We start from the raw sequence: 26,369 nt of genomic DNA on the forward strand, positions 1-26,369 counted from the left end.
TGCGTCCCTTCCGACATGGAATAACACCAACTGTAACGATAAACTGAAAATTAACAGTATAAACCTGCATCATTTTGGACTCTGGTATTTGCTGAATCCGGGTGACCTGACAATCGATGGTGGTGCCGCTGGTGATTCTGGCCTTCTTGGAATCTGTTGGGCCTATGTGTTAGCTCACACATCACTTGGGTATCCATGGTAACTACCACAACATGGTCATCTGCAGTTTACATCTAGCCCGTGGCATTGAATGGCATTTTAAAAGTGCTAAGGGTCCTGGTGCAATAATCCTCCCATGAGGATCAGCCTCAACGGCTTTGTAGATTGCACTCATGTCAGCAACTCCATATACATTTTTTTTTCTTCATGCTTCTTTCTTCATCCTTTTTTCTTTCTGTCATTCAGACTTTCATTCATTCGATCTCTCTCACTCACTTGCTTTAACTCATTTGTTCTCACTCACTCACTCACTCAATCACTCACTCACTCATTCACTCTCACTCACTCTCACTCTCTCACTCACTCGCTCACTAAGTCAGTCTCTCTCTCTCTCTCTTTTTCTTTTTATATATATTTTTTTCCGTCTTCTTCTTCTTCTTCTTCTTCTTCTTCTTCAGACCCTGTCATAGCACTAATGCCTTTCCAATACCACCAGCAGATGGAGACACTCCATTGCAACATTGGTTGTGAGCAGCAGTTTCTAAAAACAAATGCCTCATGGCGGATTTCCCATCCATCAATGGATGGTAAATTTTGTTTTTATCATTCACTGACCACAGAAACCAATGCATGGTCAAGCAACAGCAATGACACACCCTTGTGTATAGGCATGAGACCCTCATGTCATTTAACAGGATTCAGCACCACCCACAAGACAGCTACCTGTCATGTCATGTCAAACCTGCACAGGTGTGCTAGATTATTATTATTTAGTTTTATTTTATTTTTTTACACCAATCAGTGTGCAAACATGGTCATTAAAACGCTAAATGAATAGACGTTCATAAACCAGTCAGTGCAACTCATCATTTTGGTCTCCAATTCTCAAACTCAAATTCTCACCCACGGAGGATTAAATGAGAATCTTTCTTGTTTAACACTGGAATGGGGTGGTGCACTGTTCACTACCCGAAGATACTGCCACATCGGGTCAATGCATAGGGCGACAGAAGCAAGCTTCCAAATCAGCTCCCTTTCTCAAAAATCCATTTAATTTATGGTCCCCAGATAGGGAACGTATGTATCAGTATGTGCTCACAAGTCACCCAAGTGCAAGTATTCACACAAAAAAAAACGTGCCTCAGGATGCGATCTGTCGCAAGATCCTTTCTTTTTTTACACTTGATCTAAGCCAAAAGGCCTAGAAGGGATAACCGGGAAAGGGGTGGACCCAACCATGTCCCCTTCATGAGCACTCACATTACTCATAGGAATGGAAGGAAGGCTGGCAGCCAACCAGCCTCCCATACACTTTCTGGGTGGGTGGCAGTCAGCCACCCATACATACATACAGCACAGGCTAAACCCACATCATCACTTAAAAAAAGGACAGGCGACCATTGCACTCTGATGGAGCATTTAGCAATGCAATCCATAGCCTGGCTTTTGCCTGAACCCCCATCACTCCTCCTCTTGCATATAAGACAATATTTCAGATCTGCATATGAAAACAACACGCCTACCTTTGTTGCACATAGCTGCCTGCCTGTCTCTAGTTACCCCACTGGCTGTAGCTGCGTCCCTTCCGACATGGAATAACACCAACTGTAACGATAAACTGAAAATTAACAGTATAAACCTGCATCATTTTGGACTCTGGTATTTGCTGAATCCGGGTGACCTGACAATCGATGGTGGTGCAGCTGGTGATTCTGGCCTTCTTGGAATCTGTTGGGCCTATGTGTTAGCTCACACATCACTTGGGTATCCATGGTAACTACCACAACATGGTCATCTGCAGTTTACATCTAGCCCGTGGCATTGAATGGCATTTTAAAAGTGCTAAGGGTCCTGGTGCAATAATCCTCCCATGAGGATCAGCCTCAACGGCTTTGTAGATTGCACTCATGTCAGCAACTCCATATACATTTTTTTTTCTTCATGCTTCTTTCTTCATCCTTTTTTCTTTCTGTCATTCAGACTTTCATTCATTCGATCTCTCTCACTCACTTGCTTTAACTCATTTGTTCTCACTCACTCACTCACTCAATCACTCACTCACTCATTCACTCTCACTCACTCTCACTCTCTCACTCACTCGCTCACTAAGTCAGTCTCTCTCTCTCTCTCTTTTTCTTTTTATATATATTTTTTTCCGTCTTCTTCTTCTTCTTCTTCTTCTTCTTCTTCAGACCCTGTCATAGCACTAATGCCTTTCCAATACCACCAGCAGATGGAGACACTCCATTGCAACATTGGTTGTGAGCAGCAGTTTCTAAAAACAAATGCCTCATGGCGGATTTCCCATCCATCAATGGATGGTAAATTTTGTTTTTATCATTCACTGACCACAGAAACCAATGCATGGTCAAGCAACAGCAATGACACACCCTTGTGTATAGGCATGAGACCCTCATGTCATTTAACAGGATTCAGCACCACCCACAAGACAGCTACCTGTCATGTCATGTCAAACCTGCACAGGTGTGCTAGATTATTATTATTTAGTTTTATTTTATTTTTTTACACCAATCAGTGTGCAAACATGGTCATTAAAACGCTAAATGAATAGACGTTCATAAACCAGTCAGTGCAACTCATCATTTTGGTCTCCAATTCTCAAACTCAAATTCTCACCCACGGAGGATTAAATGAGAATCTTTCTTGTTTAACACTGGAATGGGGTGGTGCACTGTTCACTACCCGAAGATACTGCCACATCGGGTCAATGCATAGGGCGACAGAAGCAAGCTTCCAAATCAGCTCCCTTTCTCAAAAATCCATTTAATTTATGGTCCCCAGATAGGGAACGTATGTATCAGTATGTGCTCACAAGTCACCCAAGTGCAAGTATTCACACAAAAAAAAACGTGCCTCAGGATGCGATCTGTCGCAAGATCCTTTCTTTTTTTACACTTGATCTAAGCCAAAAGGCCTAGAGGGGATAACCGGGAAAGGGGTGGACCCAACCATGTCCCCTTCATGAGCACTCACATTACTCATAGGAATGGAAGGAAGGCTGGCAGCCAACCAGCCTCCCATACACTTTCTGGGTGGGTGGCAGTCAGCCACCCATACATACATACAGCACAGGCTAAACCCACATCATCACTTAAAAAAAGGACAGGCGACCATTGCACTCTGATGGAGCATTTAGCAATGCAATCCATAGCCTGGCTTTTGCCTGAACCCCCATCACTCCTCCTCTTGCATATAAGACAATATTTCAGATCTGCATATGAAAACAACACGCCTACCTTTGTTGCACATAGCTGCCTGCCTGTCTCTAGTTACCCCACTGGCTGTAGCTGCGTCCCTTCCGACATGGAATAACACCAACTGTAACGATAAACTGAAAATTAACAGTATAAACCTGCATCATTTTGGACTCTGGTATTTGCTGAATCCGGGTGACCTGACAATCGATGGTGGTGCCGCTGGTGATTCTGGCCTTCTTGGAATCTGTTGGGCCTATGTGTTAGCTCACACATCACTTGGGTATCCATGGTAACTACCACAACATGGTCATCTGCAGTTTACATCTAGCCCGTGGCATTGAATGGCATTTTAAAAGTGCTAAGGGTCCTGGTGCAATAATCCTCCCATGAGGATCAGCCTCAACGGCTTTGTAGATTGCACTCATGTCAGCAACTCCATATACATTTTTTTTTCTTCATGCTTCTTTCTTCATCCTTTTTTCTTTCTGTCATTCAGACTTTCATTCATTCGATCTCTCTCACTCACTTGCTTTAACTCATTTGTTCTCACTCACTCACTCACTCACTCACTCACTCAATCACTCACTCACTCATTCACTCTCACTCACTCTCACTCTCTCACTCACTCGCTCACTAAGTCAGTCTCTCTCTCTCTCTCTCTTTTTCTTTTTATATATATTTTTTTCCGTCTTCTTCTTCTTCTTCTTCTTCTTCTTCTTCAGACCCTGTCATAGCACTAATGCCTTTCCAATACCACCAGCAGATGGAGACACTCCATTGCAACATTGGTTGTGAGCAGCAGTTTCTAAAAACAAATGCCTCATGGCGGATTTCCCATCCATCAATGGATGGTAAATTTTGTTTTTATCATTCACTGACCACAGAAACCAATGCATGGTCAAGCAACAGCAATGACACACCCTTGTGTATAGGCATGAGACCCTCATGTCATTTAACAGGATTCAGCACCACCCACAAGACAGCTACCTGTCATGTCATGTCAAACCTGCACAGGTGTGCTAGATTATTATTATTTAGTTTTATTTTATTTTTTTACACCAATCAGTGTGCAAACATGGTCATTAAAACGCTAAATGAATAGACGTTCATAAACCAGTCAGTGCAACTCATCATTTTGGTCTCCAATTCTCAAACTCAAATTCTCACCCACGGAGGATTAAATGAGAATCTTTCTTGTTTAACACTGGAATGGGGTGGTGCACTGTTCACTACCCGAAGATACTGCCACATCGGGTCAATGCATAGGGCGACAGAAGCAAGCTTCCAAATCAGCTCCCTTTCTCAAAAATCCATTTAATTTATGGTCCCCAGATAGGGAACGTATGTATCAGTATGTGCTCACAAGTCACCCAAGTGCAAGTATTCACACAAAAAAAAACGTGCCTCAGGATGCGATCTGTCGCAAGATCCTTTCTTTTTTTACACTTGATCTAAGCCAAAAGGCCTAGAGGGGATAACCGGGAAAGGGGTGGACCCAACCATGTCCCCTTCATGAGCACTCACATTACTCATAGGAATGGAAGGAAGGCTGGCAGCCAACCAGCCTCCCATACACTTTCTGGGTGGGTGGCAGTCAGCCACCCATACATACATACAGCACAGGCTAAACCCACATCATCACTTAAAAAAAGGACAGGCGACCATTGCACTCTGATGGAGCATTTAGCAATGCAATCCATAGCCTGGCTTTTGCCTGAACCCCCATCACTCCTCCTCTTGCATATAAGACAATATTTCAGATCTGCATATGAAAACAACACGCCTACCTTTGTTGCACATAGCTGCCTGCCTGTCTCTAGTTACCCCACTGGCTGTAGCTGCGTCCCTTCCGACATGGAATAACACCAACTGTAATGATAAACTGAAAATTAACAGTATAAACCTGCATCATTTTGGACTCTGGTATTTGCTGAATCCGGGTGACCTGACAATCGATGGTGGTGCCGCTGGTGATTCTGGCCTTCTTGGAATCTGTTGGGCCTATGTGTTAGCTCACACATCACTTGGGTATCCATGGTAACTACCACAACATGGTCATCTGCAGTTTACATCTAGCCCGTGGCATTGAATGGCATTTTAAAAGTGCTAAGGGTCCTGGTGCAATAATCCTCCCATGAGGATCAGCCTCAACGGCTTTGTAGATTGCACTCATGTCAGCAACTCCATATACATTTTTTTTTCTTCATGCTTCTTTCTTCATCCTTTTTTCTTTCTGTCATTCAGACTTTCATTCATTCGATCTCTCTCACTCACTTGCTTTAACTCATTTGTTCTCACTCACTCACTCACTCACTCAATCACTCACTCACTCATTCACTCTCACTCACTCTCACTCTCTCACTCACTCGCTCACTAAGTCAGTCTCTCTCTCTCTCTCTCTTTTTCTTTTTATATATATTTTTTTTCCGTCTTCTTCTTCTTCTTCTTCTTCTTCTTCTTCTTCAGACCCTGTCATAGCACTAATGCCTTTCCAATACCACCAGCAGATGGAGACACTCCATTGCAACATTGGTTGTGAGCAGCAGTTTCTAAAAACAAATGCCTCATGGCGGATTTCCCATCCATCAATGGATGGTAAATTTTGTTTTTATCATTCACTGACCACAGAAACCAATGCATGGTCAAGCAACAGCAATGACACACCCTTGTGTATAGGCATGAGACCCTCATGTCATTTAACAGGATTCAGCACCACCCACAAGACAGCTACCTGTCATGTCATGTCAAACCTGCACAGGTGTGCTAGATTATTATTATTTAGTTTTATTTTATTTTTTTACACCAATCAGTGTGCAAACATGGTCATTAAAACGCTAAATGAATAGACGTTCATAAACCAGTCAGTGCAACTCATCATTTTGGTCTCCAATTCTCAAACTCAAATTCTCACCCACGGAGGATTAAATGAGAATCTTTCTTGTTTAACACTGGAATGGGGTGGTGCACTGTTCACTACCCGAAGATACTGCCACATCGGGTCAATGCATAGGGCGACAGAAGCAAGCTTCCAAATCAGCTCCCTTTCTCAAAAATCCATTTAATTTATGGTCCCCAGATAGGGAACGTATGTATCAGTATGTGCTCACAAGTCACCCAAGTGCAAGTATTCACACAAAAAAAAACGTGCCTCAGGATGCGATCTGTCGCAAGATCCTTTCTTTTTTTACACTTGATCTAAGCCAAAAGGCCTAGAGGGGATAACCGGGAAAGGGGTGGACCCAACCATGTCCCCTTCATGAGCACTCACATTACTCATAGGAATGGAAGGAAGGCTGGCAGCCAACCAGCCTCCCATACACTTTCTGGGTGGGTGGCAGTCAGCCACCCATACATACATACAGCACAGGCTAAACCCACATCATCACTTAAAAAAAGGACAGGCGACCATTGCACTCTGATGGAGCATTTAGCAATGCAATCCATAGCCTGGCTTTTGCCTGAACCCCCATCACTCCTCCTCTTGCATATAAGACAATATTTCAGATCTGCATATGAAAACAACACGCCTACCTTTGTTGCACATAGCTGCCTGCCTGTCTCTAGTTACCCCACTGGCTGTAGCTGCGTCCCTTCCGACATGGAATAACACCAACTGTAACGATAAACTGAAAATTAACAGTATAAACCTGCATCATTTTGGACTCTGGTATTTGCTGAATCCGGGTGACCTGACAATCGATGGTGGTGCCGCTGGTGATTCTGGCCTTCTTGGAATCTGTTGGGCCTATGTGTTAGCTCACACATCACTTGGGTATCCATGGTAACTACCACAACATGGTCATCTGCAGTTTACATCTAGCCCGTGGCATTGAATGGCATTTTAAAAGTGCTAAGGGTCCTGGTGCAATAATCCTCCCATGAGGATCAGCCTCAACGGCTTTGTAGATTGCACTCATGTCAGCAACTCCATATACATTTTTTTTTCTTCATGCTTCTTTCTTCATCCTTTTTTCTTTCTGTCATTCAGACTTTCATTCATTCGATCTCTCTCACTCACTTGCTTTAACTCATTTGTTCTCACTCACTCACTCACTCACTCACTCAATCACTCACTCACTCATTCACTCTCACTCACTCTCACTCTCTCACTCACTCGCTCACTAAGTCAGTCTCTCTCTCTCTCTCTCTTTTTCTTTTTATATATATTTTTTTCCGTCTTCTTCTTCTTCTTCTTCTTCTTCAGACCCTGTCATAGCACTAATGCCTTTCCAATACCACCAGCAGATGGAGACACTCCATTGCAACATTGGTTGTGAGCAGCAGTTTCTAAAAACAAATGCCTCATGGCGGATTTCCCATCCATCAATGGATGGTAAATTTTGTTTTTATCATTCACTGACCACAGAAACCAATGCATGGTCAAGCAACAGCAATGACACACCCTTGTGTATAGGCATGAGACCCTCATGTCATTTAACAGGATTCAGCACCACCCACAAGACAGCTACCTGTCATGTCATGTCAAACCTGCACAGGTGTGCTAGATTATTATTATTTAGTTTTATTTTATTTTTTTACACCAATCAGTGTGCAAACATGGTCATTAAAACGCTAAATGAATAGACGTTCATAAACCAGTCAGTGCAACTCATCATTTTGGTCTCCAATTCTCAAACTCAAATTCTCACCCACGGAGGATTAAATGAGAATCTTTCTTGTTTAACACTGGAATGGGGTGGTGCACTGTTCACTACCCGAAGATACTGCCACATCGGGTCAATGCATAGGGCGACAGAAGCAAGCTTCCAAATCAGCTCCCTTTCTCAAAAATCCATTTAATTTATGGTCCCCAGATAGGGAACGTATGTATCAGTATGTGCTCACAAGTCACCCAAGTGCAAGTATTCACACAAAAAAAAACGTGCCTCAGGATGCGATCTGTCGCAAGATCCTTTCTTTTTTTACACTTGATCTAAGCCAAAAGGCCTAGAAGGGATAACCGGGAAAGGGGTGGACCCAACCATGTCCCCTTCATGAGCACTCACATTACTCATAGGAATGGAAGGAAGGCTGGCAGCCAACCAGCCTCCCATACACTTTCTGGGTGGGTGGCAGTCAGCCACCCATACATACATACAGCACAGGCTAAACCCACATCATCACTTAAAAAAAGGACAGGCGACCATTGCACTCTGATGGAGCATTTAGCAATGCAATCCATAGCCTGGCTTTTGCCTGAACCCCCATCACTCCTCCTCTTGCATATAAGACAATATTTCAGATCTGCATATGAAAACAACACGCCTACCTTTGTTGCACATAGCTGCCTGCCTGTCTCTAGTTACCCCACTGGCTGTAGCTGCGTCCCTTCCGACATGGAATAACACCAACTGTAACGATAAACTGAAAATTAACAGTATAAACCTGCATCATTTTGGACTCTGGTATTTGCTGAATCCGGGTGACCTGACAATCGATGGTGGTGCAGCTGGTGATTCTGGCCTTCTTGGAATCTGTTGGGCCTATGTGTTAGCTCACACATCACTTGGGTATCCATGGTAACTACCACAACATGGTCATCTGCAGTTTACATCTAGCCCGTGGCATTGAATGGCATTTTAAAAGTGCTAAGGGTCCTGGTGCAATAATCCTCCCATGAGGATCAGCCTCAACGGCTTTGTAGATTGCACTCATGTCAGCAACTCCATATACATTTTTTTTTCTTCATGCTTCTTTCTTCATCCTTTTTTCTTTCTGTCATTCAGACTTTCATTCATTCGATCTCTCTCACTCACTTGCTTTAACTCATTTGTTCTCACTCACTCACTCACTCAATCACTCACTCACTCATTCACTCTCACTCACTCTCACTCTCTCACTCACTCGCTCACTAAGTCAGTCTCTCTCTCTCTCTCTTTTTCTTTTTATATATATTTTTTTCCGTCTTCTTCTTCTTCTTCTTCTTCTTCTTCTTCAGACCCTGTCATAGCACTAATGCCTTTCCAATACCACCAGCAGATGGAGACACTCCATTGCAACATTGGTTGTGAGCAGCAGTTTCTAAAAACAAATGCCTCATGGCGGATTTCCCATCCATCAATGGATGGTAAATTTTGTTTTTATCATTCACTGACCACAGAAACCAATGCATGGTCAAGCAACAGCAATGACACACCCTTGTGTATAGGCATGAGACCCTCATGTCATTTAACAGGATTCAGCACCACCCACAAGACAGCTACCTGTCATGTCATGTCAAACCTGCACAGGTGTGCTAGATTATTATTATTTAGTTTTATTTTATTTTTTTACACCAATCAGTGTGCAAACATGGTCATTAAAACGCTAAATGAATAGACGTTCATAAACCAGTCAGTGCAACTCATCATTTTGGTCTCCAATTCTCAAACTCAAATTCTCACCCACGGAGGATTAAATGAGAATCTTTCTTGTTTAACACTGGAATGGGGTGGTGCACTGTTCACTACCCGAAGATACTGCCACATCGGGTCAATGCATAGGGCGACAGAAGCAAGCTTCCAAATCAGCTCCCTTTCTCAAAAATCCATTTAATTTATGGTCCCCAGATAGGGAACGTATGTATCAGTATGTGCTCACAAGTCACCCAAGTGCAAGTATTCACACAAAAAAAAACGTGCCTCAGGATGCGATCTGTCGCAAGATCCTTTCTTTTTTTACACTTGATCTAAGCCAAAAGGCCTAGAGGGGATAACCGGGAAAGGGGTGGACCCAACCATGTCCCCTTCATGAGCACTCACATTACTCATAGGAATGGAAGGAAGGCTGGCAGCCAACCAGCCTCCCATACACTTTCTGGGTGGGTGGCAGTCAGCCACCCATACATACATACAGCACAGGCTAAACCCACATCATCACTTAAAAAAAGGACAGGCGACCATTGCACTCTGATGGAGCATTTAGCAATGCAATCCATAGCCTGGCTTTTGCCTGAACCCCCATCACTCCTCCTCTTGCATATAAGACAATATTTCAGATCTGCATATGAAAACAACACGCCTACCTTTGTTGCACATAGCTGCCTGCCTGTCTCTAGTTACCCCACTGGCTGTAGCTGCGTCCCTTCCGACATGGAATAACACCAACTGTAACGATAAACTGAAAATTAACAGTATAAACCTGCATCATTTTGGACTCTGGTATTTGCTGAATCCGGGTGACCTGACAATCGATGGTGGTGCCGCTGGTGATTCTGGCCTTCTTGGAATCTGTTGGGCCTATGTGTTAGCTCACACATCACTTGGGTATCCATGGTAACTACCACAACATGGTCATCTGCAGTTTACATCTAGCCCGTGGCATTGAATGGCATTTTAAAAGTGCTAAGGGTCCTGGTGCAATAATCCTCCCATGAGGATCAGCCTCAACGGCTTTGTAGATTGCACTCATGTCAGCAACTCCATATACATTTTTTTTTCTTCATGCTTCTTTCTTCATCCTTTTTTCTTTCTGTCATTCAGACTTTCATTCATTCGATCTCTCTCACTCACTTGCTTTAACTCATTTGTTCTCACTCACTCACTCACTCACTCACTCACTCAATCACTCACTCACTCATTCACTCTCACTCACTCTCACTCTCTCACTCACTCGCTCACTAAGTCAGTCTCTCTCTCTCTCTCTCTTTTTCTTTTTATATATATTTTTTTCCGTCTTCTTCTTCTTCTTCTTCTTCTTCTTCTTCAGACCCTGTCATAGCACTAATGCCTTTCCAATACCACCAGCAGATGGAGACACTCCATTGCAACATTGGTTGTGAGCAGCAGTTTCTAAAAACAAATGCCTCATGGCGGATTTCCCATCCATCAATGGATGGTAAATTTTGTTTTTATCATTCACTGACCACAGAAACCAATGCATGGTCAAGCAACAGCAATGACACACCCTTGTGTATAGGCATGAGACCCTCATGTCATTTAACAGGATTCAGCACCACCCACAAGACAGCTACCTGTCATGTCATGTCAAACCTGCACAGGTGTGCTAGATTATTATTATTTAGTTTTATTTTATTTTTTTACACCAATCAGTGTGCAAACATGGTCATTAAAACGCTAAATGAATAGACGTTCATAAACCAGTCAGTGCAACTCATCATTTTGGTCTCCAATTCTCAAACTCAAATTCTCACCCACGGAGGATTAAATGAGAATCTTTCTTGTTTAACACTGGAATGGGGTGGTGCACTGTTCACTACCCGAAGATACTGCCACATCGGGTCAATGCATAGGGCGACAGAAGCAAGCTTCCAAATCAGCTCCCTTTCTCAAAAATCCATTTAATTTATGGTCCCCAGATAGGGAACGTATGTATCAGTATGTGCTCACAAGTCACCCAAGTGCAAGTATTCACACAAAAAAAAACGTGCCTCAGGATGCGATCTGTCGCAAGATCCTTTCTTTTTTTACACTTGATCTAAGCCAAAAGGCCTAGAGGGGATAACCGGGAAAGGGGTGGACCCAACCATGTCCCCTTCATGAGCACTCACATTACTCATAGGAATGGAAGGAAGGCTGGCAGCCAACCAGCCTCCCATACACTTTCTGGGTGGGTGGCAGTCAGCCACCCATACATACATACAGCACAGGCTAAACCCACATCATCACTTAAAAAAAGGACAGGCGACCATTGCACTCTGATGGAGCATTTAGCAATGCAATCCATAGCCTGGCTTTTGCCTGAACCCCCATCACTCCTCCTCTTGCATATAAGACAATATTTCAGATCTGCATATGAAAACAACACGCCTACCTTTGTTGCACATAGCTGCCTGCCTGTCTCTAGTTACCCCACTGGCTGTAGCTGCGTCCCTTCCGACATGGAATAACACCAACTGTAACGATAAACTGAAAATTAACAGTATAAACCTGCATCATTTTGGACTCTGGTATTTGCTGAATCCGGGTGACCTGACAATCGATGGTGGTGCCGCTGGTGATTCTGGCCTTCTTGGAATCTGTTGGGCCTATGTGTTAGCTCACACATCACTTGGGTATCCATGGTAACTACCACAACATGGTCATCTGCAGTTTACATCTAGCCCGTGGCATTGAATGGCATTTTAAAAGTGCTAAGGGTCCTGGTGCAATAATCCTCCCATGAGGATCAGCCTCAACGGCTTTGTAGATTGCACTCATGTCAGCAACTCCATATACATTTTTTTTTCTTCATGCTTCTTTCTTCATCCTTTTTTCTTTCTGTCATTCAGACTTTCATTCATTCGATCTCTCTCACTCACTTGCTTTAACTCATTTGTTCTCACTCACTCACTCACTCACTCAATCACTCACTCACTCATTCACTCTCACTCACTCTCACTCTCTCACTCACTCGCTCACTAAGTCAGTCTCTCTCTCTCTCTCTCTTTTTCTTTTTATATATATTTTTTTCCGTCTTCTTCTTCTTCTTCTTCTTCTTCTTCTTCTTCAGACCCTGTCATAGCACTAATGCCTTTCCAATACCACCAGCAGATGGAGACACTCCATTGCAACATTGGTTGTGAGCAGCAGTTTCTAAAAACAAATGCCTCATGGCGGATTTCCCATCCATCAATGGATGGTAAATTTTGTTTTTATCATTCACTGACCACAGAAACCAATGCATGGTCAAGCAACAGCAATGACACACCCTTGTGTATAGGCATGAGACCCTCATGTCATTTAACAGGATTCAGCACCACCCACAAGACAGCTACCTGTCATGTCATGTCAAACCTGCACAGGTGTGCTAGATTATTATTATTTAGTTTTATTTTATTTTTTTACACCAATCAGTGTGCAAACATGGTCATTAAAACGCTAAATGAATAGACGTTCATAAACCAGTCAGTGCAACTCATCATTTTGGTCTCCAATTCTCAAACTCAAATTCTCACCCACGGAGGATTAAATGAGAATCTTTCTTGTTTAACACTGGAATGGGGTGGTGCACTGTTCACTACCCGAAGATACTGCCACATCGGGTCAATGCATAGGGCGACAGAAGCAAGCTTCCAAATCAGCTCCCTTTCTCAAAAATCCATTTAATTTATGGTCCCCAGATAGGGAACGTATGTATCAGTATGTGCTCACAAGTCACCCAAGTGCAAGTATTCACACAAAAAAAAACGTGCCTCAGGATGCGATCTGTCGCAAGATCCTTTCTTTTTTTACACTTGATCTAAGCCAAAAGGCCTAGAGGGGATAACCGGGAAAGGGGTGGACCCAACCATGTCCCCTTCATGAGCACTCACATTACTCATAGGAATGGAAGGAAGGCTGGCAGCCAACCAGCCTCCCATACACTTTCTGGGTGGGTGGCAGTCAGCCACCCATACATACATACATACAGCACAGGCTAAACCCACATCATCACTTAAAAAAAGGACAGGCGACCATTGCACTCTGATGGAGCATTTAGCAATGCAATCCATAGCCTGGCTTTTGCCTGAACCCCCATCACTCCTCCTCTTGCATATAAGACAATATTTCAGATCTGCATATGAAAACAACACGCCTACCTTTGTTGCACATAGCTGCCTGCCTGTCTCTAGTTACCCCACTGGCTGTAGCTGCGTCCCTTCCGACATGGAATAACACCAACTGTAACGATAAACTGAAAATTAACAGTATAAACCTGCATCATTTTGGACTCTGGTATTTGCTGAATCCGGGTGACCTGACAATCGATGGTGGTGCCGCTGGTGATTCTGGCCTTCTTGGAATCTGTTGGGCCTATGTGTTAGCTCACACATCACTTGGGTATCCATGGTAACTACCACAACATGGTCATCTGCAGTTTACATCTAGCCCGTGGCATTGAATGGCATTTTAAAAGTGCTAAGGGTCCTGGTGCAATAATCCTCCCATGAGGATCAGCCTCAACGGCTTTGTAGATTGCACTCATGTCAGCAACTCCATATACATTTTTTTTTCTTCATGCTTCTTTCTTCATCCTTTTTTCTTTCTGTCATTCAGACTTTCATTCATTCGATCTCTCTCACTCACTTGCTTTAACTCATTTGTTCTCACTCACTCACTCACTCACTCATTCACTCTCACTCACTCTCACTCTCTCACTCACTCGCTCACTAAGTCAGTCTCTCTCTCTCTCTCTCTTTTTCTTTTTATATATATTTTTTTCCGTCTTCTTCTTCTTCTTCTTCTTCTTCTTCAGACCCTGTCATAGCACTAATGCCTTTCCAATACCACCAGCAGATGGAGACACTCCATTGCAACATTGGTTGTGAGCAGCAGTTTCTAAAAACAAATGCCTCATGGCGGATTTCCCATCCATCAATGGATGGTAAATTTTGTTTTTATCATTCACTGACCACAGAAACCAATGCATGGTCAAGCAACAGCAATGACACACCCTTGTGTATAGGCATGAGACCCTCATGTCATTTAACAGGATTCAGCACCACCCACAAGACAGCTACCTGTCATGTCATGTCAAACCTGCACAGGTGTGCTAGATTATTATTATTTAGTTTTATTTTATTTTTTTACACCAATCAGTGTGCAAACATGGTCATTAAAACGCTAAATGAATAGACGTTCATAAACCAGTCAGTGCAACTCATCATTTTGGTCTCCAATTCTCAAACTCAAATTCTCACCCACGGAGGATTAAATGAGAATCTTTCTTGTTTAACACTGGAATGGGGTGGTGCACTGTTCACTACCCGAAGATACTGCCACATCGGGTCAATGCATAGGGCGACAGAAGCAAGCTTCCAAATCAGCTCCCTTTCTCAAAAATCCATTTAATTTATGGTCCCCAGATAGGGAACGTATGTATCAGTATGTGCTCACAAGTCACCCAAGTGCAAGTATTCACACAAAAAAAAACGTGCCTCAGGATGCGATCTGTCGCAAGATCCTTTCTTTTTTTACACTTGATCTAAGCCAAAAGGCCTAGAGGGGATAACCGGGAAAGGGGTGGACCCAACCATGTCCCCTTCATGAGCACTCACATTACTCATAGGAATGGAAGGAAGGCTGGCAGCCAACCAGCCTCCCATACACTTTCTGGGTGGGTGGCAGTCAGCCACCCATACATACATACAGCACAGGCTAAACCCACATCATCACTTAAAAAAAGGACAGGCGACCATTGCACTCTGATGGAGCATTTAGCAATGCAATCCATAGCCTGGCTTTTGCCTGAACCCCCATCACTCCTCCTCTTGCATATAAGACAATATTTCAGATCTGCATATTAAAACAACACGCCTACCTTTGTTGCACATAGCTGCCTGCCTGTCTCTAGTTACCCCACTGGCTGTAGCTGCGTCCCTTCCGACATGGAATAACACCAACTGTAACGATAAACTGAAAATTAACAGTATAAACCTGCATCATTTTGGACTCTGGTATTTGCTGAATCCGGGTGACCTGACAATCGATGGTGGTGCCGCTGGTGATTCTGGCCTTCTTGGAATCTGTTGGGCCTATGTGTTAGCTCACACATCACTTGGGTATCCATGGTAACTACCACAACATGGTCATCTGCAGTTTACATCTAGCCCGTGGCATTGAATGGCATTTTAAAAGTGCTAAGGGTCCTGGTGCAATAATCCTCCCATGAGGATCAGCCTCAACGGCTTTGTAGATTGCACTCATGTCAGCAACTCCATATACATTTTTTTTTCTTCATGCTTCTTTCTTCATCCTTTTTTCTTTCTGTCATTCAGACTTTCATTCATTCGATCTCTCTCACTCACTTGCTTTAACTCATTTGTTCTCACTCACTCACTCACTCACTCAATCACTCACTCACTCATTCACTCTCACTCACTCTCACTCTCTCACTCACTCGCTCACTAAGTCAGTCTCTCTCTCTCTCTCTCTTTTTCTTTTTATATATATTTTTTTCCGTCTTCTTCTTCTTCTTCTTCAGACCCTGTCATAGCACTAATGCCTTTCCAATACCACCAGCAGATGGAGACACTCCATTGCAACATTGGTTGTGAGCAGCAGTTTCTAAAAACAAATGCCTCATGGCGGATTTCCCATCCATCAATGGATGGTAAATTTTGTTTTTATCATTCACTGACCACAGAAACCAATGCATGGTCAAGCAACAGCAATGACACACCCTTGTGTATAGGCATGAGACCCTCATGTCATTTAACAGGATTCAGCACCACCCACAAGACAGCTACCTGTCATGTCATGTCAAACCTGCACAGGTGTGCTAGATTATTATTATTTAGTTTTATTTTATTTTTTTACACCAATCAGTGTGCAAACATGGTCATTAAAACGCTAAATGAATAGACGTTCATAAACCAGTCAGTGCAACTCATCATTTTGGTCTCCAATTCTCAAACTCAAATTCTCACCCACGGAGGATTAAATGAGAATCTTTCTTGTTTAACACTGGAATGGGGTGGTGCACTGTTCACTACCCGAAGATACTGCCACATCGGGTCAATGCATAGGGCGACAGAAGCAAGCTTCCAAATCAGCTCCCTTTCTCAAAAATCCATTTAATTTATGGTCCCCAGATAGGGAACGTATGTATCAGTATGTGCTCACAAGTCACCCAAGTGCAAGTATTCACACAAAAAAAAAACGTGCCTCAGGATGCGATCTGTCGCAAGATCCTTTCTTTTTTTACACTTGATCTAAGCCAAAAGGCCTAGAGGGGATAACCGGGAAAGGGGTGGACCCAACCATGTCCCCTTCATGAGCACTCACATTACTCATAGGAATGGAAGGAAGGCTGGCAGCCAACCAGCCTCCCATACACTTTCTGGGTGGGTGGCAGTCAGCCACCCATACATACATACAGCACAGGCTAAACCCACATCATCACTTAAAAAAAGGACAGGCGACCATTGCACTCTGATGGAGCATTTAGCAATGCAATCCATAGCCTGGCTTTTGCCTGAACCCCCATCACTCCTCCTCTTGCATATAAGACAATATTTCAGATCTGCATATGAAAACAACACGCCTACCTTTGTTGCACATAGCTGCCTGCCTGTCTCTAGTTACCCCACTGGCTGTAGCTGCGTCCCTTCCGACATGGAATAACACCAACTGTAACGATAAACTGAAAATTAACAGTATAAACCTGCATCATTTTGGACTCTGGTATTTGCTGAATCCGGGTGACCTGACAATCGATGGTGGTGCCGCTGGTGATTCTGGCCTTCTTGGAATCTGTTGGGCCTATGTGTTAGCTCACACATCACTTGGGTATCCATGGTAACTACCACAACATGGTCATCTGCAGTTTACATCTAGCCCGTGGCATTGAATGGCATTTTAAAAGTGCTAAGGGTCCTGGTGCAATAATCCTCCCATGAGGATCAGCCTCAACGGCTTTGTAGATTGCACTCATGTCAGCAAATCCATATACATTTTTTTTTCTTCATGCTTCTTTCTTCATCCTTTTTTCTTTCTGTCATTCAGACTTTCATTCATTCGATCTCTCTCACTCACTTGCTTTAACTCATTTGTTCTCACTCACTCACTCACTCACTCACTCAATCACTCACTCACTCATTCACTCTCACTCACTCTCACTCTCTCACTCACTCGCTCACTAAGTCAGTCTCTCTCTCTCTCTCTCTTTTTCTTTTTATATATATTTTTTTCCGTCTTCTTCTTCTTCTTCTTCTTCTTCTTCTTCTTCAGACCCTGTCATAGCACTAATGCCTTTCCAATACCACCAGCAGATGGAGACACTCCATTGCAACATTGGTTGTGAGCAGCAGTTTCTAAAAACAAATGCCTCATGGCGGATTTCCCATCCATCAATGGATGGTAAATTTTGTTTTTATCATTCACTGACCACAGAAACCAATGCATGGTCAAGCAACAGCAATGACACACCCTTGTGTATAGGCATGAGACCCTCATGTCATTTAACAGGATTCAGCACCACCCACAAGACAGCTACCTGTCATGTCATGTCAAACCTGCACAGGTGTGCTAGATTATTATTATTTAGTTTTATTTTATTTTTTTACACCAATCAGTGTGCAAACATGGTCATTAAAACGCTAAATGAATAGACGTTCATAAACCAGTCAGTGCAACTCATCATTTTGGTCTCCAATTCTCAAACTCAAATTCTCACCCACGGAGGATTAAATGAGAATCTTTCTTGTTTAACACTGGAATGGGGTGGTGCACTGTTCACTACCCGAAGATACTGCCACATCGGGTCAATGCATAGGGCGACAGAAGCAAGCTTCCAAATCAGCTCCCTTTCTCAAAAATCCATTTAATTTATGGTCCCCAGATAGGGAACGTATGTATCAGTATGTGCTCACAAGTCACCCAAGTGCAAGTATTCACACAAAAAAAAACGTGCCTCAGGATGCGATCTGTCGCAAGATCCTTTCTTTTTTTACACTTGATCTAAGCCAAAAGGCCTAGAGGGGATAACCGGGAAAGGGGTGGACCCAACCATGTCCCCTTCATGAGCACTCACATTACTCATAGGAATGGAAGGAAGGCTGGCAGCCAACCAGCCTCCCATACACTTTCTGGGTGGGTGGCAGTCAGCCACCCATACATACATACAGCACAGGCTAAACCCACATCATCACTTAAAAAAAGGACAGGCGACCATTGCACTCTGATGGAGCATTTAGCAATGCAATCCATAGCCTGGCTTTTGCCTGAACCCCCATCACTCCTCCTCTTGCATATAAGACAATATTTCAGATCTGCATATGAAAACAACACGCCTACCTTTGTTGCACATAGCTGCCTGCCTGTCTCTAGTTACCCCACTGGCTGTAGCTGCGTCCCTTCCGACATGGAATAACACCAACTGTAACGATAAACTGAAAATTAACAGTATAAACCTGCATCATTTTGGACTCTGGTATTTGCTGAATCCGGGTGACCTGACAATCGATGGTGGTGCCGCTGGTGATTCTGGCCTTCTTGGAATCTGTTGGGCCTATGTGTTAGCTCACACATCACTTGGGTATCCATGGTAACTACCACAACATGGTCATCTGCAGTTTACATCTAGCCCGTGGCATTGAATGGCATTTTAAAAGTGCTAAGGGTCCTGGTGCAATAATCCTCCCATGAGGATCAGCCTCAACGGCTTTGTAGATTGCACTCATGTCAGCAACTCCATATACATTTTTTTTTCTTCATGCTTCTTTCTTCATCCTTTTTTCTTTCTGTCATTCAGACTTTCATTCATTCGATCTCTCTCACTCACTTGCTTTAACTCATTTGTTCTCACTCACTCACTCAATCACTCACTCACTCATTCACTCTCACTCACTCTCACTCTCTCACTCACTCGCTCACTAAGTCAGTCTCTCTCTCTCTCTCTCTTTTTCTTTTTATATATATTTTTTTCCGTCTTCTTCTTCTTCTTCTTCTTCTTCTTCTTCTTCTTCTTCAGACCCTGTCATAGCACTAATGCCTTTCCAATACCACCAGCAGATGGAGACACTCCATTGCAACATTGGTTGTGAGCAGCAGTTTCTAAAAACAAATGCCTCATGGCGGATTTCCCATCCATCAATGGATGGTAAATTTTGTTTTTATCATTCACTGACCACAGAAACCAATGCATGGTCAAGCAACAGCAATGACACACCCTTGTGTATAGGCATGAGACCCTCATGTCATTTAACAGGATTCAGCACCACCCACAAGACAGCTACCTGTCATGTCATGTCAAACCTGCACAGGTGTGCTAGATTATTATTATTTAGTTTTATTTTATTTTTTTACACCAATCAGTGTGCAAACATGGTCATTAAAACGCTAAATGAATAGACGTTCATAAACCAGTCAGTGCAACTCATCATTTTGGTCTCCAATTCTCAAACTCAAATTCTCACCCACGGAGGATTAAATGAGAATCTTTCTTGTTTAACACTGGAATGGGGTGGTGCACTGTTCACTACCCGAAGATACTGCCACATCGGGTCAATGCATAGGGCGACAGAAGCAAGCTTCCAAATCAGCTCCCTTTCTCAAAAATCCATTTAATTTATGGTCCCCAGATAGGGAACGTATGTATCAGTATGTGCTCACAAGTCACCCAAGTGCAAGTATTCACACAAAAAAAAACGTGCCTCAGGATGCGATCTGTCGCAAGATCCTTTCTTTTTTTACACTTGATCTAAGCCAAAAGGCCTAGAGGGGATAACCGGGAAAGGGGTGGACCCAACCATGTCCCCTTCATGAGCACTCACATTACTCATAGGAATGGAAGGAAGGCTGGCAGCCAACCAGCCTCCCATACACTTTCTGGGTGGGTGGCAGTCAGCCACCCATACATACATACAGCACAGGCTAAACCCACATCATCACTTAAAAAAAGGACAGGCGACCATTGCACTCTGATGGAGCATTTAGCAATGCAATCCATAGCCTGGCTTTTGCCTGAACCCCCATCACTCCTCCTCTTGCATATAAGACAATATTTCAGATCTGCATATGAAAACAACACGCCTACCTTTGTTGCACATAGCTGCCTGCCTGTCTCTAGTTACCCCACTGGCTGTAGCTGCGTCCCTTCCGACATGGAATAACACCAACTGTAACGATAAACTGAAAATTAACAGTATAAACCTGCATCATTTTGGACTCTGGTATTTGCTGAATCCGGGTGACCTGACAATCGATGGTGGTGCCGCTGGTGATTCTGGCCTTCTTGGAATCTGTTGGGCCTATGTGTTAGCTCACACATCACTTGGGTATCCATGGTAACTACCACAACATGGTCATCTGCAGTTTACATCTAGCCCGTGGCATTGAATGGCATTTTAAAAGTGCTAAGGGTCCTGGTGCAATAATCCTCCCATGAGGATCAGCCTCAACGGCTTTGTAGATTGCACTCATGTCAGCAACTCCATATACATTTTTTTTTCTTCATGCTTCTTTCTTCATCCTTTTTTCTTTCTGTCATTCAGACTTTCATTCATTCGATCTCTCTCACTCACTTGCTTTAACTCATTTGTTCTCACTCACTCACTCACTCACTCAATCACTCACTCACTCATTCACTCTCACTCACTCTCACTCTCTCACTCACTCGCTCACTAAGTCAGTCTCTCTCTCTCTCTCTCTTTTTCTTTTTATATATATTTTTTTCCGTCTTCTTCTTCTTCTTCTTCTTCTTCTTCTTCTTCTTCAGACCCTGTCATAGCACTAATGCCTTTCCAATACCACCAGCAGATGGAGACACTCCATTGCAACATTGGTTGTGAGCAGCAGTTTCTAAAAACAAATGCCTCATGGCGGATTTCCCATCCATCAATGGATGGTAAATTTTGTTTTTATCATTCACTGACCACAGAAACCAATGCATGGTCAAGCAACAGCAATGACACACCCTTGTGTATAGGCATGAGACCCTCATGTCATTTAACAGGATTCAGCACCACCCACAAGACAGCTACCTGTCATGTCATGTCAAACCTGCACAGGTGTGCTAGATTATTATTATTTAGTTTTATTTTATTTTTTTACACCAATCAGTGTGCAAACATGGTCATTAAAACGCTAAATGAATAGACGTTCATAAACCAGTCAGTGCAACTCATCATTTTGGTCTCCAATTCTCAAACTCAAATTCTCACCCACGGAGGATTAAATGAGAATCTTTCTTGTTTAACACTGGAATGGGGTGGTGCACTGTTCACTACCCGAAGATACTGCCACATCGGGTCAATGCATAGGGCGACAGAAGCAAGCTTCCAAATCAGCTCCCTTTCTCAAAAATCCATTTAATTTATGGTCCCCAGATAGGGAACGTATGTATCAGTATGTGCTCACAAGTCACCCAAGTGCAAGTATTCACACAAAAAAAAACGTGCCTCAGGATGCGATCTGTCGCAAGATCCTTTCTTTTTTTACACTTGATCTAAGCCAAAAGGCCTAGAGGGGATAACCGGGAAAGGGGTGGACCCAACCATGTCCCCTTCATGAGCACTCACATTACTCATAGGAATGGAAGGAAGGCTGGCAGCCAACCAGCCTCCCATACACTTTCTGGGTGGGTGGCAGTCAGCCACCCATACATACATACAGCACAGGCTAAACCCACATCATCACTTAAAAAAAGGACAGGCGACCATTGCACTCTGATGGAGCATTTAGCAATGCAATCCATAGCCTGGCTTTTGCCTGAACCCCCATCACTCCTCCTCTTGCATATAAGACAATATTTCAGATCTGCATATGAAAACAACACGCCTACCTTTGTTGCACATAGCTGCCTGCCTGTCTCTAGTTACCCCACTGGCTGTAGCTGCGTCCCTTCCGACATGGAATAACACCAACTGTAACGATAAACTGAAAATTAACAGTATAAACCTGCATCATTTTGGACTCTGGTATTTGCTGAATCCGGGTGACCTGACAATCGATGGTGGTGCCGCTGGTGATTCTGGCCTTCTTGGAATCTGTTGGGCCTATGTGTTAGCTCACACATCACTTGGGTATCCATGGTAACTACCACAACATGGTCATCTGCAGTTTACATCTAGCCCGTGGCATTGAATGGCATTTTAAAAGTGCTAAGGGTCCTGGTGCAATAATCCTCCCATGAGGATCAGCCTCAACGGCTTTGTAGATTGCACTCATGTCAGCAACTCCATATACATTTTTTTTTCTTCATGCTTCTTTCTTCATCCTTTTTTCTTTCTGTCATTCAGACTTTCATTCATTCGATCTCTCTCACTCACTTGCTTTAACTCATTTGTTCTCACTCACTCACTCACTCACTCACTCACTCACTCAATCACTCACTCACTCATTCACTCTCACTCACTCTCACTCTCTCACTCACTCGCTCACTAAGTCAGTCTCTCTCTCTCTCTCTCTTTTTCTTTTTATATATATTTTTTTCCGTCTTCTTCTTCTTCTTCTTCTTCTTCTTCTTCAGACCCTGTCATAGCACTAATGCCTTTCCAATACCACCAGCAGATGGAGACACTCCATTGCAACATTGGTTGTGAGCAGCAGTTTCTAAAAACAAATGCCTCATGGCGGATTTCCCATCCATCAATGGATGGTAAATTTTGTTTTTATCATTCACTGACCACAGAAACCAATGCATGGTCAAGCAACAGCAATGACACACCCTTGTGTATAGGCATGAGACCCTCATGTCATTTAACAGGATTCAGCACCACCCACAAGACAGCTACCTGTCATGTCATGTCAAACCTGCACAGGTGTGCTAGATTATTATTATTTAGTTTTATTTTATTTTTTTACACCAATCAGTGTGCAAACATGGTCATTAAAACGCTAAATGAATAGACGTTCATAAACCAGTCAGTGCAACTCATCATTTTGGTCTCCAATTCTCAAACTCAAATTCTCACCCACGGAGGATTAAATGAGAATCTTTCTTGTTTAACACTGGAATGGGGTGGTGCACTGTTCACTACCCGAAGATACTGCCACATCGGGTCAATGCATAGGGCGACAGAAGCAAGCTTCCAAATCAGCTCCCTTTCTCAAAAATCCATTTAATTTATGGTCCCCAGATAGGGAACGTATGTATCAGTATGTGCTCACAAGTCACCCAAGTGCAAGTATTCACACAAAAAAAAACGTGCCTCAGGATGCGATCTGTCGCAAGATCCTTTCTTTTTTTACACTTGATCTAAGCCAAAAGGCCTAGAGGGGATAACCGGGAAAGGGGTGGACCCAACCATGTCCCCTTCATGAGCACTCACATTACTCATAGGAATGGAAGGAAGGCTGGCAGCCAACCAGCCTCCCATACACTTTCTGGGTGGGTGGCAGTCAGCCACCCATACATACATACAGCACAGGCTAAACCCACATCATCACTTAAAAAAAGGACAGGCGACCATTGCACTCTGATGGAGCATTTAGCAATGCAATCCATAGCCTGGCTTTTGCCTGAACCCCCATCACTCCTCCTCTTGCATATAAGACAATATTTCAGATCTGCATATGAAAACAACACGCCTACCTTTGTTGCACATAGCTGCCTGCCTGTCTCTAGTTACCCCACTGGCTGTAGCTGCGTCCCTTCCGACATGGAATAACACCAACTGTAACGATAAACTGAAAATTAACAGTATAAACCTGCATCATTTTGGACTCTGGTATTTGCTGAATCCGGGTGACCTGACAATCGATGGTGGTGCCGCTGGTGATTCTGGCCTTCTTGGAATCTGTTGGGCCTATGTGTTAGCTCACACATCACTTGGGTATCCATGGTAACTACCACAACATGGTCATCTGCAGTTTACATCTAGCCCGTGGCATTGAATGGCATTTTAAAAGTGCTAAGGGTCCTGGTGCAATAATCCTCCCATGAGGATCAGCCTCAACGGCTTTGTAGATTGCACTCATGTCAGCAACTCCATATACATTTTTTTTTCTTCATGCTTCTTTCTTCATCCTTTTTTCTTTCTGTCATTCAGACTTTCATTCATTCGATCTCTCTCACTCACTTGCTTTAACTCATTTGTTCTCACTCACTCACTCACTCACTCAATCACTCACTCACTCATTCACTCTCACTCACTCTCACTCTCTCACTCACTCGCTCACTAAGTCAGTCTCTCTCTCTCTCTCTCTTTTTCTTTTTATATATATTTTTTTCCGTCTTCTTCTTCTTCTTCTTCTTCTTCTTCAGACCCTGTCATAGCACTAATGCCTTTCCAATACCACCAGCAGATGGAGACACTCCATTGCAACATTGGTTGTGAGCAGCAGTTTCTAAAAACAAATGCCTCATGGCGGATTTCCCATCCATCAATGGATGGTAAATTTTGTTTTTATCATTCACTGACCACAGAAACCAATGCATGGTCAAGCAACAGCAATGACACACCCTTGTGTATAGGCATGAGACCCTCATGTCATTTAACAGGATTCAGCACCACCCACAAGACAGCTACCTGTCATGTCATGTCAAACCTGCACAGGTGTGCTAGATTATTATTATTTAGTTTTATTTTATTTTTTTACACCAATCAGTGTGCAAACATGGTCATTAAAACGCTAAATGAATAGACGTTCATAAACCAGTCAGTGCAACTCATCATTTTGGTCTCCAATTCTCAAACTCAAATTCTCACCCACGGAGGATTAAATGAGAATCTTTCTTGTTTAACACTGGAATGGGGTGGTGCACTGTTCACTACCCGAAGATACTGCCACATCGGGTCAATGCATAGGGCGACAGAAGCAAGCTTCCAAATCAGCTCCCTTTCTCAAAAATCCATTTAATTTATGGTCCCCAGATAGGGAACGTATGTATCAGTATGTGCTCACAAGTCACCCAAGTGCAAGTATTCACACAAAAAAAAACGTGCCTCAGGATGCGATCTGTCGCAAGATCCTTTCTTTTTTTACACTTGATCTAAGCCAAAAGGCCTAGAGGGGATAACCGGGAAAGGGGTGGACCCAACCATGTCCCCTTCATGAGCACTCACATTACTCATAGGAATGGAAGGAAGGCTGGCAGCCAACCAGCCTCCCATACACTTTCTGGGTGGGTGGCAGTCAGCCACCCATACATACATACAGCACAGGCTAAACCCACATCATCACTTAAAAAAAGGACAGGCGACCATTGCACTCTGATGGAGCATTTAGCAATGCAATCCATAGCCTGGCTTTTGCCTGAACCCCCATCACTCCTCCTCTTGCATATAAGACAATATTTCAGATCTGCATATGAAAACAACACGCCTACCTTTGTTGCACATAGCTGCCTGCCTGTCTCTAGTTACCCCACTGGCTGTAGCTGCGTCCCTTCCGACATGGAATAACACCAACTGTAACGATAAACTGAAAATTAACAGTATAAACCTGCATCATTTTGGACTCTGGTATTTGCTGAATCCGGGTGACCTGACAATCGATGGTGGTGCCGCTGGTGATTCTGGCCTTCTTGGAATCTGTTGGGCCTATGTGTTAGCTCACACATCACTTGGGTATCCATGGTAACTACCACAACATGGTCATCTGCAGTTTACATCTAGCCCGTGGCATTGAATGGCATTTTAAAAGTGCT

General features: G+C 43.4%; 15 pseudogenes; all 15 read right to left on the bottom strand.

Annotated features, from left to right (window-relative positions):
• Nucleotides 1-1,107: 1,107 nt before the first annotated feature.
• LOC130301314 (U2 spliceosomal RNA) lies at nt 1,108-1,371 on the bottom strand (annotated as a pseudogene).
• Nucleotides 1,372-2,841: 1,470 nt separating this feature from the next.
• Nucleotides 2,842-3,105, bottom strand: LOC130301376 (U2 spliceosomal RNA; annotated as a pseudogene).
• A 1,484-nt stretch (nt 3,106-4,589) lies between these two features.
• LOC130301377 (U2 spliceosomal RNA) lies at nt 4,590-4,853 on the bottom strand (annotated as a pseudogene).
• Nucleotides 4,854-6,333: 1,480 nt separating this feature from the next.
• LOC130301379 (U2 spliceosomal RNA) lies at nt 6,334-6,597 on the bottom strand (annotated as a pseudogene).
• A 1,474-nt stretch (nt 6,598-8,071) lies between these two features.
• LOC130301344 (U2 spliceosomal RNA) lies at nt 8,072-8,335 on the bottom strand (annotated as a pseudogene).
• A 1,470-nt stretch (nt 8,336-9,805) lies between these two features.
• LOC130301380 (U2 spliceosomal RNA) lies at nt 9,806-10,069 on the bottom strand (annotated as a pseudogene).
• Nucleotides 10,070-11,553: 1,484 nt separating this feature from the next.
• Nucleotides 11,554-11,817, bottom strand: LOC130301381 (U2 spliceosomal RNA; annotated as a pseudogene).
• A 1,479-nt stretch (nt 11,818-13,296) lies between these two features.
• LOC130301382 (U2 spliceosomal RNA) lies at nt 13,297-13,560 on the bottom strand (annotated as a pseudogene).
• A 1,461-nt stretch (nt 13,561-15,021) lies between these two features.
• On the bottom strand, nt 15,022-15,285 carry LOC130301383 (U2 spliceosomal RNA; annotated as a pseudogene).
• Nucleotides 15,286-16,749: 1,464 nt separating this feature from the next.
• Nucleotides 16,750-17,014, bottom strand: LOC130301325 (U2 spliceosomal RNA; annotated as a pseudogene).
• Nucleotides 17,015-18,497: 1,483 nt separating this feature from the next.
• LOC130301315 (U2 spliceosomal RNA) lies at nt 18,498-18,761 on the bottom strand (annotated as a pseudogene).
• A 1,477-nt stretch (nt 18,762-20,238) lies between these two features.
• On the bottom strand, nt 20,239-20,502 carry LOC130301316 (U2 spliceosomal RNA; annotated as a pseudogene).
• A 1,482-nt stretch (nt 20,503-21,984) lies between these two features.
• On the bottom strand, nt 21,985-22,248 carry LOC130301317 (U2 spliceosomal RNA; annotated as a pseudogene).
• A 1,488-nt stretch (nt 22,249-23,736) lies between these two features.
• LOC130301318 (U2 spliceosomal RNA) lies at nt 23,737-24,000 on the bottom strand (annotated as a pseudogene).
• Nucleotides 24,001-25,473: 1,473 nt separating this feature from the next.
• On the bottom strand, nt 25,474-25,737 carry LOC130301319 (U2 spliceosomal RNA; annotated as a pseudogene).
• Between the last annotated feature and the right edge of the window lie 632 nt (nt 25,738-26,369).

Source organism: Hyla sarda, unplaced genomic scaffold, assembly GCF_029499605.1.
Source record: "Hyla sarda isolate aHylSar1 unplaced genomic scaffold, aHylSar1.hap1 scaffold_1121, whole genome shotgun sequence".
Taxonomy (NCBI): domain Eukaryota; kingdom Metazoa; phylum Chordata; class Amphibia; order Anura; family Hylidae; genus Hyla; species Hyla sarda.